The following is a 12,504-nucleotide window of genomic DNA, read 5'->3' as shown; positions in this document are numbered from 1 at the left end:
CTAGGGCTCCTTCCACGCCCCACGCTGGTAAAATGCACTCCAAGTCCAATTACAATTAAGCCAGATGAGGACAATATAGATGAAGAAAAGAGAAGACCCAGACCATATAGATGAAGGAAAGAGAAGATAAGCCATCTGGATTTGGATTCCACAGAAAAACAGCGGAAGAGGGAACTTCATGATGTTAGAAAAAATTTTCTGAACCCCGTGTCCTACCTTGGAATGCTATAGCAAAACACCAGAAACTGGGTGGCTTATTGCTCACAGTTCTGGAGGCTGGAAGGCTGAGGTCAGGGTGTTGAGCCTGCTCACGGCCGTCCTACAGGCTGCAGACTGCTTGCTGTGTCCTCGGGTGGTGGAATGGGGAGAGATTTCTGCGGTATGTTTACGGAGGCACTGATCATGGGGGCTGAGCCTTCGAGACCCAATTATCTACCAAAGGCTGTACCTCCTGATACCCCTGCACTGGGATTTAGGATTTCATCATATAAACTGGGGGTAGGGGAGCAGAAATATGCAGTCTATAACATCCTGCTTTATTCTCAAAGTCAGGAAAATGAATTTCACTGAAAAGTTAGCAACTAAAAAATATGATAAAATTCTGGACAGAGAATTTAAAAAGAAAAAAGGGGAAACAAAGAAATTTAAAAACATAAAAAAGTGTGCCCAGAAAATAGATAAAAATATAATTTCCTATTTCACATGAAGTAAAAATATTTAAGAAAATGATAAAAGATAGGAGAATACATAGAATGATAAAAATTTAGACATGAAGTGACAGAAATAGTTAAGAAATAATTAGAAATAAAAGAAAAAAGTCATTTCAGAAATGAAGACTAAACTAGATGGAACATGTGAAAAAATGAGCAACAAATAATGCCTTAAGAGAAACATAAGGTTAATAAAAGGTTTTCAAATTAAAAATGAAGAAAGGGATAAAAAGGATTTGGGAGAAAGTGACAGATGTTAAGGATAAAAAAGAAAACTGAACAAATGAATAATAGAAGATCTGAAGAAGCAAGCCATGCAAGGGACCAAAACAAATACTGACGACTGTAATCCAAAACACTTGTCTAAAATTAGGGAAAAAATAATTTAAATTACATAGTCAATAGAAGATACCATGTACCTATGAACATCAACCAAATGTTACTAACACCTAGAGATATTCTGCTGTAATTATTGGTCTTTAAAGAAAAGATTCAAAAATTATTTGAACATCAGTTAAGAGAGAATGGAATTTTTCAGAGATAATACTAGATTACCATCAGACTTTTTGACAGCAGAACTTTAAGCCAGAATAAAAAAAGTCACATGTTTCTGAAAATGTACACCCAGCATTTGATATCCAGCAAAACTGAATTTCAAATATAAAAGCAAACTGTCATCAACATGCAAGACCTCAGTGAATATTGTTCCCATGAGCATTTTGTGAGATATTTACTAAAGAATAAGCTTCAGACAACCAAATAACCTTCATAGATGTCAGAGTAGATGGAGAGGATTAAAGTTACAGTAACCTGGAGAACTAAAACTCAGTGATGGCTTAGAGGGGGTGAGTACAGGCTGTAATGTCGTGGGCTCTGACAACTATAGTTATAGCACAACTGCAAACAATAGAGATACGATGAAAAGGGCATATGCAAAAGGATTTATTTTAGTGTTCTAAATAATCATTAAATTCTATTAATTAATTAGGATATAATTATATATCCTAGTTAATATAACTAGGATAAAACAAATGACCAATTATGGGAAATTTTAAATATGTCATCCTTCGTATTTTTGAGAATCAGGATTCATGGTATAGAGAAAAGGAGGTCAGAGTGTAATGGAGAAGTTGAAGAAAATCTTGTTTTGAATTAGATTAGAAGTGTCAATATTGACTCGTGATATTCTATCTTTAAATATATATTTGTACATCTGTGTACAGGACATGAAAAGAATGATATGCACCCGAATTAGAACTCAGAAGTGTGTGTGTGTGTGTGTGTGTGTGTGTGTGTGTGTGTGTGTGTTATATTTAGTTCCATTGATAAGAAAACCGTGACCAATCTAGAGCAACAGTTATTCCCAGTGCTGAGTTGTGGCCTTGAAGCTCTTTGTTGTTGTTGTTCAGTCTTTCAGTCGTGTCTCTTTGTGACCCCGTGGACTGCAACATGCCAGGCTTCCCTGTCCTTCACTATCTCTCGGAGTTTGCTCAAACTCATGTCCATTGAGTCAGTGATGCCATCCAACCAGCTCATCCTCTGTCATCCCCTTCTCATCCTGCCCTCAATCTTTCCCAGCATCGGGGTCTTTTCCAGTGAGTTGGCTCTTCGCATCAGCTGGCCAAAGTATCATAGCTTCAGCTTCAGCATCAGTTCTTCCAATGACTATTCAGGGTGGATTTCCTTTGGGATTGACTGGTTTGATCTCTGTGCTGTCCAAGGGACTCTCAAGAATCTCTCCAGCACCACAGTTTGAAATCATCAGTCCTTCAGTGCTCAGCCTTCTTTATGGTCCAATTCACATCTGTACATGACCACTGAAAAACCATAGCTTCTTACTAAGAGGAAACAGAGGACTTGCAGAAGTGCCTGAATCTGAATCTGGGGCAGGAAATACACAAGCTAAACCTGGAGCATCTTATCATACCAGGTTGCAAGGAGTCTTTAAAGACTCCTAGTCTCATGTCAAAAGGACCCAGGAATCAACCTGAAGAGGCTCCCACTGGAACAATTTGAGCTTCAGTAAAAATAATGTTTAAATTCATGAGTTTAAAATAATATTGAGGAAAAAAAGAATCAGTCTCCCTTGGACAAAGACTGGAAACTAATTCATTATCTTGAAAACTGCTGAATAAAAGAAAACATTTCAGGATTTCCTGCCTTATACCATTCTGGGGTAACCAGATAGTAGATGGAGAAGTGTATTCTGTAATAGTATTACAGCTATCAAGCAGCAAGAACAAAAATTATAGGATACCATCACTTTGCAACCCCCCCCCCAACAAATTACTGGGTTTAAGCATTAAACATCAATAATTGCTAGCATCAAAAAGAGTGACAACTGGACATTATTTACCTCCTATAATCTTGCCAAACTCTAACTAGGGTCTTGCCAAAGGGATCAAACCCAAATCTGACCCCACTACCCAATTATCTGGAAATATAGAGGAAAGAGAAATACGCTGAACCATGAGGATGTGATTTTTAAAACTCCTGTGAAGCTAAACTACTCATCACACAGCCCAGGTTTTTTGAGACTGTAAGGAAAAGAAAAAGATGGAAAAGAGAACTTATGGATTGAAAGGAATATAAAAACAATTTAATGGGCAATGCAATGTTCTAGTGTCTGGGAGTGTGCATTTGGTTGATAAAACTACTTTAAAAGAAATGCAAGAAAATTATAAGTATTGAAATGAAGATAGTAACCATGGAAGTAGTGAGGAGGGGGTTATCACTGAGAAGGAGCATACAAAGTTGCTTCTGGGTGGTCAACAAAATTTTATTTCTGAACTGAATGGTCTTTTTCTTAAAAGTTTCGTTAAGCCACATATTTGATTCATGTGGCTTTCTGTCTTCTGAGTTTTATTTTACAGTAAGAGTATTTAAAAATAGATTGAACACATGGTAATAACATTATATAAGGTTGGGAGAAGGGCAAGTGGTGGTAAAGTGGTCTAAGGTCCCTATAATGTCTGGGAAGAGGGTAAAAGTGGTGATTAACTCTACACTTAAGTATCCATATTGTGGGTTCGATCCCTGGGTTGGGAAGATCCCCTGGAGAAGGGAAAGGCTGCCCACTCCAGTATTCTGGCCTAGAGAATTCCATGGACTTATCGTACATGGGGTCACAAAGAGCCGGATATGGCTGAGCGACTTTCACTTTTTCACTTCACATACATATTGTAATTCTTAGAATAACAACTAAAGAAACAGAAATAGAATATAGAACTTTGAAAGCAGTAGAAGGAAAAAAATGGAATGATGAAATTAATCCAAAAGAAGGCAAGAAAGGAGAGGAAAGGAGGCATACCACAGAGGTGTTGTCTGTGACCCCCAAAAGGTATGCTGCAGTCCTGACTCCTGCTTGTGAGCAGGACATTATTTGGAAATAAGGGCTTTGCAGACATATTTAAGATGAGGTAATGCTGAAGTAGCATGGGTCTTAATCCAGTATGATTGGTTTCCTTATAAGAAGAGAAAAGACACAGACACAGAGGTAACAAGAGAGGCAGAGATGAGAGTGATGCAGCCACAAACCAAGAAATGCCGAGGACCCACAGCCACTAGCAGAACTGAGAAGGATCTGAGTAAGGATTCTACCAGGAATCCCAGAGGGAGTGTGGTCCTGCCAGCATCTTCATCTTGGAATTCTGGCCTCCAGAACTATAAACAATAAATGTCTATTGTTTTAAGTCAAACAGTTTGTGATGCTTTGTTATGTAATGTGATGGTAAATTTTATGTGTCAACTTGACTAGGTCATGGGATAACTAGATATTTGGTCAAACATTACTCTAAGTGTTCTGGGTGAGATTTATGTTTGAATTAGATCAGTAGATCAAGTAGAGCAGATTGCTCTCTCCACTGGGGTGGGGGACTCATCCAACCCATGCAGATTGCCCTCTCCCCTGTGTGTGGGGGGGTACTCATCCAATCCATGCAGATTGCCCTCTCCACTGTGGTGGGGGGACCCATCCAACCCATGCAGATTGCCCTCTCCACTGTCGGGGGAGGGGACTCATCCAATCCATTCAAGGTCGGAACAGAATAAAAAGCTGGGTAATAAAGAATTCTTTCTCTTTGACTGTCTTTGAGCTGGGTCATGGGTCTTCTGCCTTTGGACTTGGACTCAGACTGAAATTTAGACCATTGCCTCTCCTGGGTCTCCAGCCTTCTGACTGCAGATCTTAGACTCTCAGTCTCCATAACTGCACAAGTCAATCACTACAGTAAATATAAATACAAACATATTATTCAGGTTCTTTTTCTCTGAAGAACCCAGACTAATAATGGCAGCCCTAGGAAACCAATACAAGATAGAATTATTGGCACAAAATAAGGGGCCAGATTTAACACAAAAATATCTTAAAATATAAGTGGTTAAACACTTTAGTTAACTGACAAAGGTAGACTGCTATTTTTCTCTATTTCAACATATGCCGCTTTTAAAAAAATGTTGAAAACAAAAGGTCACAAAAATTGAAAAATATTAGAGCAATGACAAAAGAAGTTGATGTGGCCATATTAATAGCAGAAAAGATATGCAGTAAGTCCTAGCAGAGCTAAGATGATCACTTCATAGTGATAAAAGGCTAAATTCATCAGAAAGATACAATAATTTAAAATGTATATTAAAAAAAATAAAATGTATATGAACCTTATACATGAGTGATTATATAGTGGAAGTGACAAATAGACTCAAGAAGCTGATGTGGCCATATTAAGGGACTAGATCTGATAGACAGAGTGCCTGAAGAACTATGGATGGAGGTTTGTGACATTGTATAGGAGGCAGTGATTAAGACCATCCCCAAGAAAAAGAAATGCAAAAGGGCAAAATGGTTGTCTGAGGAGGCCTTACAAATAGCTGAGAAAAGAAGAGAAGCAAAAGGCAAAGGAGAAAAGGAAAGATATTCCCATCTGAATGCAGAGTTCCAAAGAATAGCAAGGAGAGATAAGAAAGCCTTCCTCAGTGATCAGTGCAAACAAATGGAGGAAAACAATAGAATGGGAAAGACTAGAGATCTCCTCAAGAAAATTCAAGATACCAAGGGAACATTGCATGCAAAGATGGGCTCAATAAAGGACAAAAATAGTATGGACCTAACAGAAGCAGAAGATATTAAGAAGAGGTGGCAAAAATACACAGAACTATCCAAAAAGGATCTTCATGACCCAGATAACCATGATGGTGTGATCATTCACCGAGAGCCAGACATCCTGGAATGTGAAGTCAAGTGGGCCTTAGAAAGCATCACTAAGAACAAAGCTAGTGGAAGTGATGGAATTCCAGTTGAGCTATTTCAAATCCTAAAAGAGGATGCTGTGAAAGTGCTGCACTCAATATGCCAGCAAATTTGGAAAACTCAGCAGTGGCCACAGGACTGGGAAAGGTCAGTCTTCATTCCAATTGCAAAGAAAGGCAATGCCAAAGAATGTTCAAACTACCGCACAATTGCACTCATCTCTCACGCTAGCAAAGTAGTGCTCAAAATTCTCCAAGCCAGGCTTCAATAGTACATGAACTGTGAACTTCCAGATGTTCAAGCTGGTTTTAGAAAAGGCAGAGGAACCAGAGATCAAGTTGCCAACATCTGTTGGATCATCGAGAAAGCAAGAGAGTTCCAGAAAAACATCTACGTCTGCTTTATTGACTATGTCAAAGCCTTTGACTGTGTGGAGCACAACAAACTGGAAAATTCTTCAAGAGATGAGAATACCAGACCACCTCATCTGCCTCCTGAGAAATCTGTATGCAGGTCAAGAAGCAACAGTTAGAGCTGGACGTGGAACAACAGGCCGGCTCCAAATCAGGAAAGGAGTACAAGTCTGTATATTGTCATCCTGTTTATTTAACTTATATGCAGAGTACATCATGAGAAATACTTGGCTGGATGAAGCACAAGCTGGAATCAAGATTGTTGGGAGAAATATCAATAATCTCAGATATGCAGATGACGCCACCCTTATGGCAGAACGTGAAGAAGAACTAAAGAGCCTATTGGTGAAAGTGAAAGAGAGAGTGAAAATGTTTGTTTAAAACTCAACATTCAGAAAACTAAGATCATGGCATCTGGTCCCATCACTTCACGGCAAATAGATGGGAAAACAATGAAAACAATGAGAGACTTTATTTTCTTGAGCTCCAAAATCACTGAATATGAAGACTGCAGCCATGAAACTAAAAGACACTTGCTCCTTGGAAGAAAAGCTGTGACCAACCTAGACAGCATATTAAAAAAGCAGAGACATTACTTTGACAACAAAGTTACATCTAGTCAATGCTATAGTTTTTCCAGTAGTCATGTATGGATGTGAGAATTGGACTATAAAGACAGCTGAGCACCGAAGAATTGATGCTTTTGAACTGTGGTGTTGAAGAAGACTCTTGAGAGTCCTTTGGACTGCAAGGAGATCCAACCAGTCAATCCTAAAGGAAATCAGTCCTGAATATTCATTGGAAGGAGTGATCCTGACGCTGAAACTCCACTACTTTGGCCAGCTGATGTGAAGAAGTGACTCACTGGAAAAGACCCTGATGCTGGGAAAGATTGAAGGCAGGAGGATAAGGGGATGACAGAGGATGAGATGGTTGGATGGCATAACCAACTCTATGGACATGAGTTTGAGCAAGCTCTGGGAGTTGGTGACGGACAGGGAAGCCTGATGTGCTTCAGTTCATGGGGTTGCAAAGAATCGGACACGACTGAACGAATGAACTGAACTGAACTAATATCAACCTAGTATTATACCCTCAAAATACAAACAGTAAAAATTAACACATTTTATAGAGAAAGAGACAAACCCTCAAATCATGTTGGGGAATTTTTAGCAAAATGAATAAGCAGGTTTAAAAGATTCTTAGAATGTATTAAAATGTTTTACTATACACTATATTTGACATACATTATAATAATGCAAGTATGAGCAAATTAAAGAAATGTGCAGAATTGATCTCTTTCCTATCCTTTGTATGATCTCTTAGTCATAATGCACATTAAAAATAATAATGAGATAATGAGATCAGAGAAGATGTTCAAATAATGTTACAATTTCCAAGAACAGTCTTTTGAACAGGGATTTATAACCACTGTTCTTCAAGATAAACATCACTGTAAGTGTGCATTGCTCCTGGAGACACTGACTAATGGTAAAATGAAGCCACTGTGATTCATTTGAAACTTTGAAAATTATATCCACTTTTCAGAAAATGGTGCTGGAACAGCGGAATATCCACATTAAGGGGACGGGAAAGAAGCCTGACCCCTGCCTCAAAAAATGAATGTCAGAGGGATCCTAGACCTAATGTAGAAGCTAGACCTGCAAAGTGTGAAACTAGAAAACATGAAGGCCATCCTCATAACCAGGAAATAGGATATATTTCCTAAATAGGTCACAAAAGACAACCCATGTAATCAAACCTTTAGTAAATTGAATTTTATCAAAATTTAAAACTGCCTATCAAAAGGCACCATTAAGGAAATGCAGAGGCAAACTGTAGAGTGAGATAAAATATTTGCAGTGCATTCTAAGGATAGACCCAAAATACATAAAGAGCTCTTTTGTCAATAACTAAAAAATCAATTTTCCTTTTTTAAAAAATTTTTTATTGGAGTATAGTTGATTTACAGTGTTGTATGAGTTTCTGCTGTATAGCAAAGTGATATATATATACCACATCGTCTTTATCCTTTCCTCTATGGATGGACACATTTAGGATGCTTCCATGTCCTGGCTATTGCATTCAGTAAATAGTGCTGCAGTGAACAGTGGGGCACAAGTATCCTTTAGAGTTATGGTTTTCTCTGGATATATGCCCAGGAGTGGGACTGCTGGATCATGTGGTAGCTCTATTTTTAGTTTTTTAAGGAACCACCATACTGTTCTCCACAGTGGCGGTACCAATTTACATTCCCACCAACAGTGTAGGAAGGTTCCCTTTTCTCCACACCCTCTTTGGTATTTATTGTTTATAGATTTTTTTGATGACGGTTGTTTTGACCAGTGTGAGATGATACCTTATTGTAGTTTTGATTTGTATTTCTCTGATAATTAGTGATGTTGAGCATCTTTTCATGTGCCTCTAGGCCATCTGTATGAAAAAGACAGTCAATATTTTAAAAGGGGCAAAATATGTGAACAAATACTTCACAAAAGAAGATACAGAAATGATCAATAAATATATGTGCCATAGTACTCAACAGGGAAATGCAAGTTAAAATTTAATGTGATACCAACAGACACCAACTAGAATGATTAAAATTTAAAAGACCAAGCTCAAGTGTTAGTGGGGATTTGGGCAACTGAACTCATCCATCTCTAGTGGGAGTATAAACAGGAAAGCTGTTTGGCAGTTTCTAATAAAATTAAACATATACCTACTCTGTTAAACTTATTCAACAACCTTTATAGCAACATTATTTATAATTTCCTACAACTGGAAACCAAATGTCTACCAGAAGAATGGTTAAACAAATGTGATTTATTTATATATGTGTACATTGGAATAATACAAAGCAGCAAAGACAAAGGATGAAGTATTGATACATGCGACAACCTGAATTTATCTAAAAAACATTGAGTAAAAGAAGGCAGACATAGAAGAGGTATGATTAGATAGTAGAGGTCAGAACAGCAGTTACTTCTGCAAGTTTTTTGACAGGAAAGAGGAACAGTGGAGCTTTCTGAGGCTCAGAAGATGTTCTGAATCTTGATCTGGGTCACAGGTACACTGGTAGGCATGTAGGTAATTACAACTTCATTCTGCTATACAAGGAAATCTTGTGTATCTTAGTGGACAAAAATAAACAAAATCTAGAACACAAAAGTACACTTCTACAACTTCCGCAGCAACCTTTAATAAAATAATCTATCCAAACTTGAAAATATTTCACTAGGTGTAATAGTTTAGAACTGTCTCCTGAGGTTTTTTTGGTGCAAATGATCAAAACTCACATGCCATGTATGAATATTTGTTCTTCTCACATAAAAATAGCGGGAACAAAACAAAGGAAAATAAAGACAAACTAAAATACATTCATTTGTCAGCAAACACTGCTGAAAGTCATAGAGCATATTGCTGAAGATTTGAAAGTACAAGTATTTGAAAATATGCAATATGGGACATTTGTTGTACAGTTGGATGAAAGCACTGTGGTTAATTTTACATGTATCAGTTCATGGTATTTGCTAAATTCTGTTTCAATGATGAAAACGTACAGAATTGAGTTGTTTGAAACTATTAAAAGTAAGATGTAGCAGAGAAGACATGCTCTCAATAGCATTATGACTTTAGTAAAAATGATGTTTTGTGGGAAAATGGTATAGATGTAACCATATCAGGAATGGTTACATTGATTGTAATTTTTAAATCAAAGTTCCAGGGTCAGGTTTCAGAGCTAGCACTGCAAATGAAGACCATTCATTGCATCACCCACAAGCAAAGCATTGCATGAGAGAAGTGAAAGGCAAAGGTGTACAAAGTGATTCAAGGTGTCATCACTGTGGTTAATTTTATGAAAAGGAGTTTAAATGTAGTCAAATCTTTATACAAAGGTACAATACCAGGTGGTGACCTTAAGGAAACAGGTGTTGTATTTTTTAACAAAAGGAAAAATATTTCAGATTTTCTGACCTTTTCTGAGATGACAAGTGGCTTTAAATAATATAGATACATAGCAGGTAAAATTGAAGAAAGAAATGGATTACATCTGTATCTTTAAGAAAAGGTGCCACTTGGAACAATAAGTTAGAAATTAACTGCTTTTTGAAAGAAACATGGTACAAGGAGATCATTTTGAAACAGATATTTTAAAATATTTTCAACATGTTGTGATTTCAAATTTGTTACCAAAAAAACATATCTGTGGTCACAATAAATTTGTCTAGGTATGTATTTTAAAATGTTTATTTTTCAAATGAAATATTTAATTGGGTTTTGTGCTGAATTATTCAAATATAAAACTGCATTATCATTTAACAGGTATAGAATTTCAGTTTTGCAAGATGGAAAATTTGGGAGATTGGTTGCAAAGCATGTAAATGTATTTAACGTTACTGCACTGTACCCTTGAAAGTGGTTAAGGTGGTGGATTTTAGGTTTTGTGTATTCCATCACAATTAAAACAATATAAAAGTGCAATACCTTCCAAGTCTGTTTCAAGAAAAACTGATTAACATCAAAGGAGAATCACTAAATACATTTCACTTAAAAGTTTTGAACAGACTGATGGGTGGGGCTGAAAATGGAAATCATGATTCGCTAACTGCCGACTATGACCAATGCTGTTTGTCATATGACCAATGCTATGACCATGCTGTTTGCCTTGGAATTAGGCGTCTTTCAAAATTGTCTCGTACAACTCAACCATTATTAAAACCAATATAGGTGGCTCATGCGGTAAAGAATTCACCTGCAATGCTGGAGACCTGGGTTCTATCCCTGGGTTGGGAAGATCCCCTGGAGGAAAGCATGACAACCCACTTTGGTACTTTTGCCTTGAGAATCCCCACGGACAGAGGAGCCTGGCGGGCTACAGTCCATGGGATCGCAGAGTCGGACATGACCGAGTGACTAAGCACAGCTCAGCACATACAAGTAAACTAAATTTAGAACCAGACTTTCACATTACAGAGTAGGAAACCAATAAAACAAATGACGAAATATTTTCAATCACATGGCTTGAAATATTAATAATTAATCTAATATTTTACTGATAAAAGATTTTTAGTTTTGTTAATAAAATGAAAATTAATTTAAACAGGTTTATTCCATCTGTTGCTCATCCTTTTAAAAGTCTATTACTGCAGGCATAGTTATGATTATTATGGTAGAACATGATATATGTTGGAATGAATGAGCACAGACATGTAGATATTGGAGGTGCAGCCTCAAAGTATTTTCCTGATGGGAGTGCTCAGTCAAAACACAGACTGCCCTTCCAAAGGCTGGCAGACCCTGCCCTTATCCTCAGACTCATCTTCTTAGAGGAAATTCTCCCTCATTTTGGATTGTGTAACACCCCACCCCATTCTTAATAGCACCGACTCTCTTTTAGGGTGTTCCCTGGGTGGTCTTTCTCTGGGAGGGGGCGGCCAGTGCCCAAAAGCTGGACCTCTCTGTCCAGCCTGAGATCAGCTAGGGAACAAGCAAATGGGATCTAGGACTTTGGATCTTGAGGAGAGAACACAAAGATGTGCGCTAGTTGGAGTATTTATCTAACCCCAGGGATCCTCCCAAACGACTGCTGTGTCTTATCCCAACACCAACACCCATACTGACAACTCTCGATTCCCCAGCTGTTCCAAGACCTCCCCATCTCAGTAAATGGCACGTCATTTGGCCAAACACCTAGGTGTTGTTCCTGACTCCTCTCTTTCCCTTCAAACACGAATCCCATTAGCACTGTCAGCTCGGCCTCCAAAGACAGTCTCGAGTCTGGTCACTTCTGACTTCCGGCTGTAATGGCTCCCTACTCCCATAACCTGTTGCTGGGACCCCTAGAGTAACCTCTTACCGGGGCCTTTTCCTTGGGCCTCTATGATCCATCCTCCACACAGAAGTCAGAGTGACCCTTCCAATAAGTAAACCAGATTGCATCAGTCCCCCTCTTCAAATCCTTGCCAGAGGCTCGCCATTTCACTCAAGAGTCCACCATCCCCACCATTAGGCCAGCAAGAGAGCACCCTCCTCTGCCCGTCGACTGGGACGCTCTTCCACCAGGCTACCTGCCTCCTCCCTGGCTTCACTCAAGGTCTCCTCTGAGGGCTCCACTGGAAAGGACTTCCCTGTCTCC

Source organism: Odocoileus virginianus, chromosome 16, assembly GCF_023699985.2.
Source record: "Odocoileus virginianus isolate 20LAN1187 ecotype Illinois chromosome 16, Ovbor_1.2, whole genome shotgun sequence".
In the NCBI taxonomy this organism is placed as follows: domain Eukaryota; kingdom Metazoa; phylum Chordata; class Mammalia; order Artiodactyla; family Cervidae; genus Odocoileus; species Odocoileus virginianus.
This window is presented reverse-complemented; position numbering follows the sequence as displayed.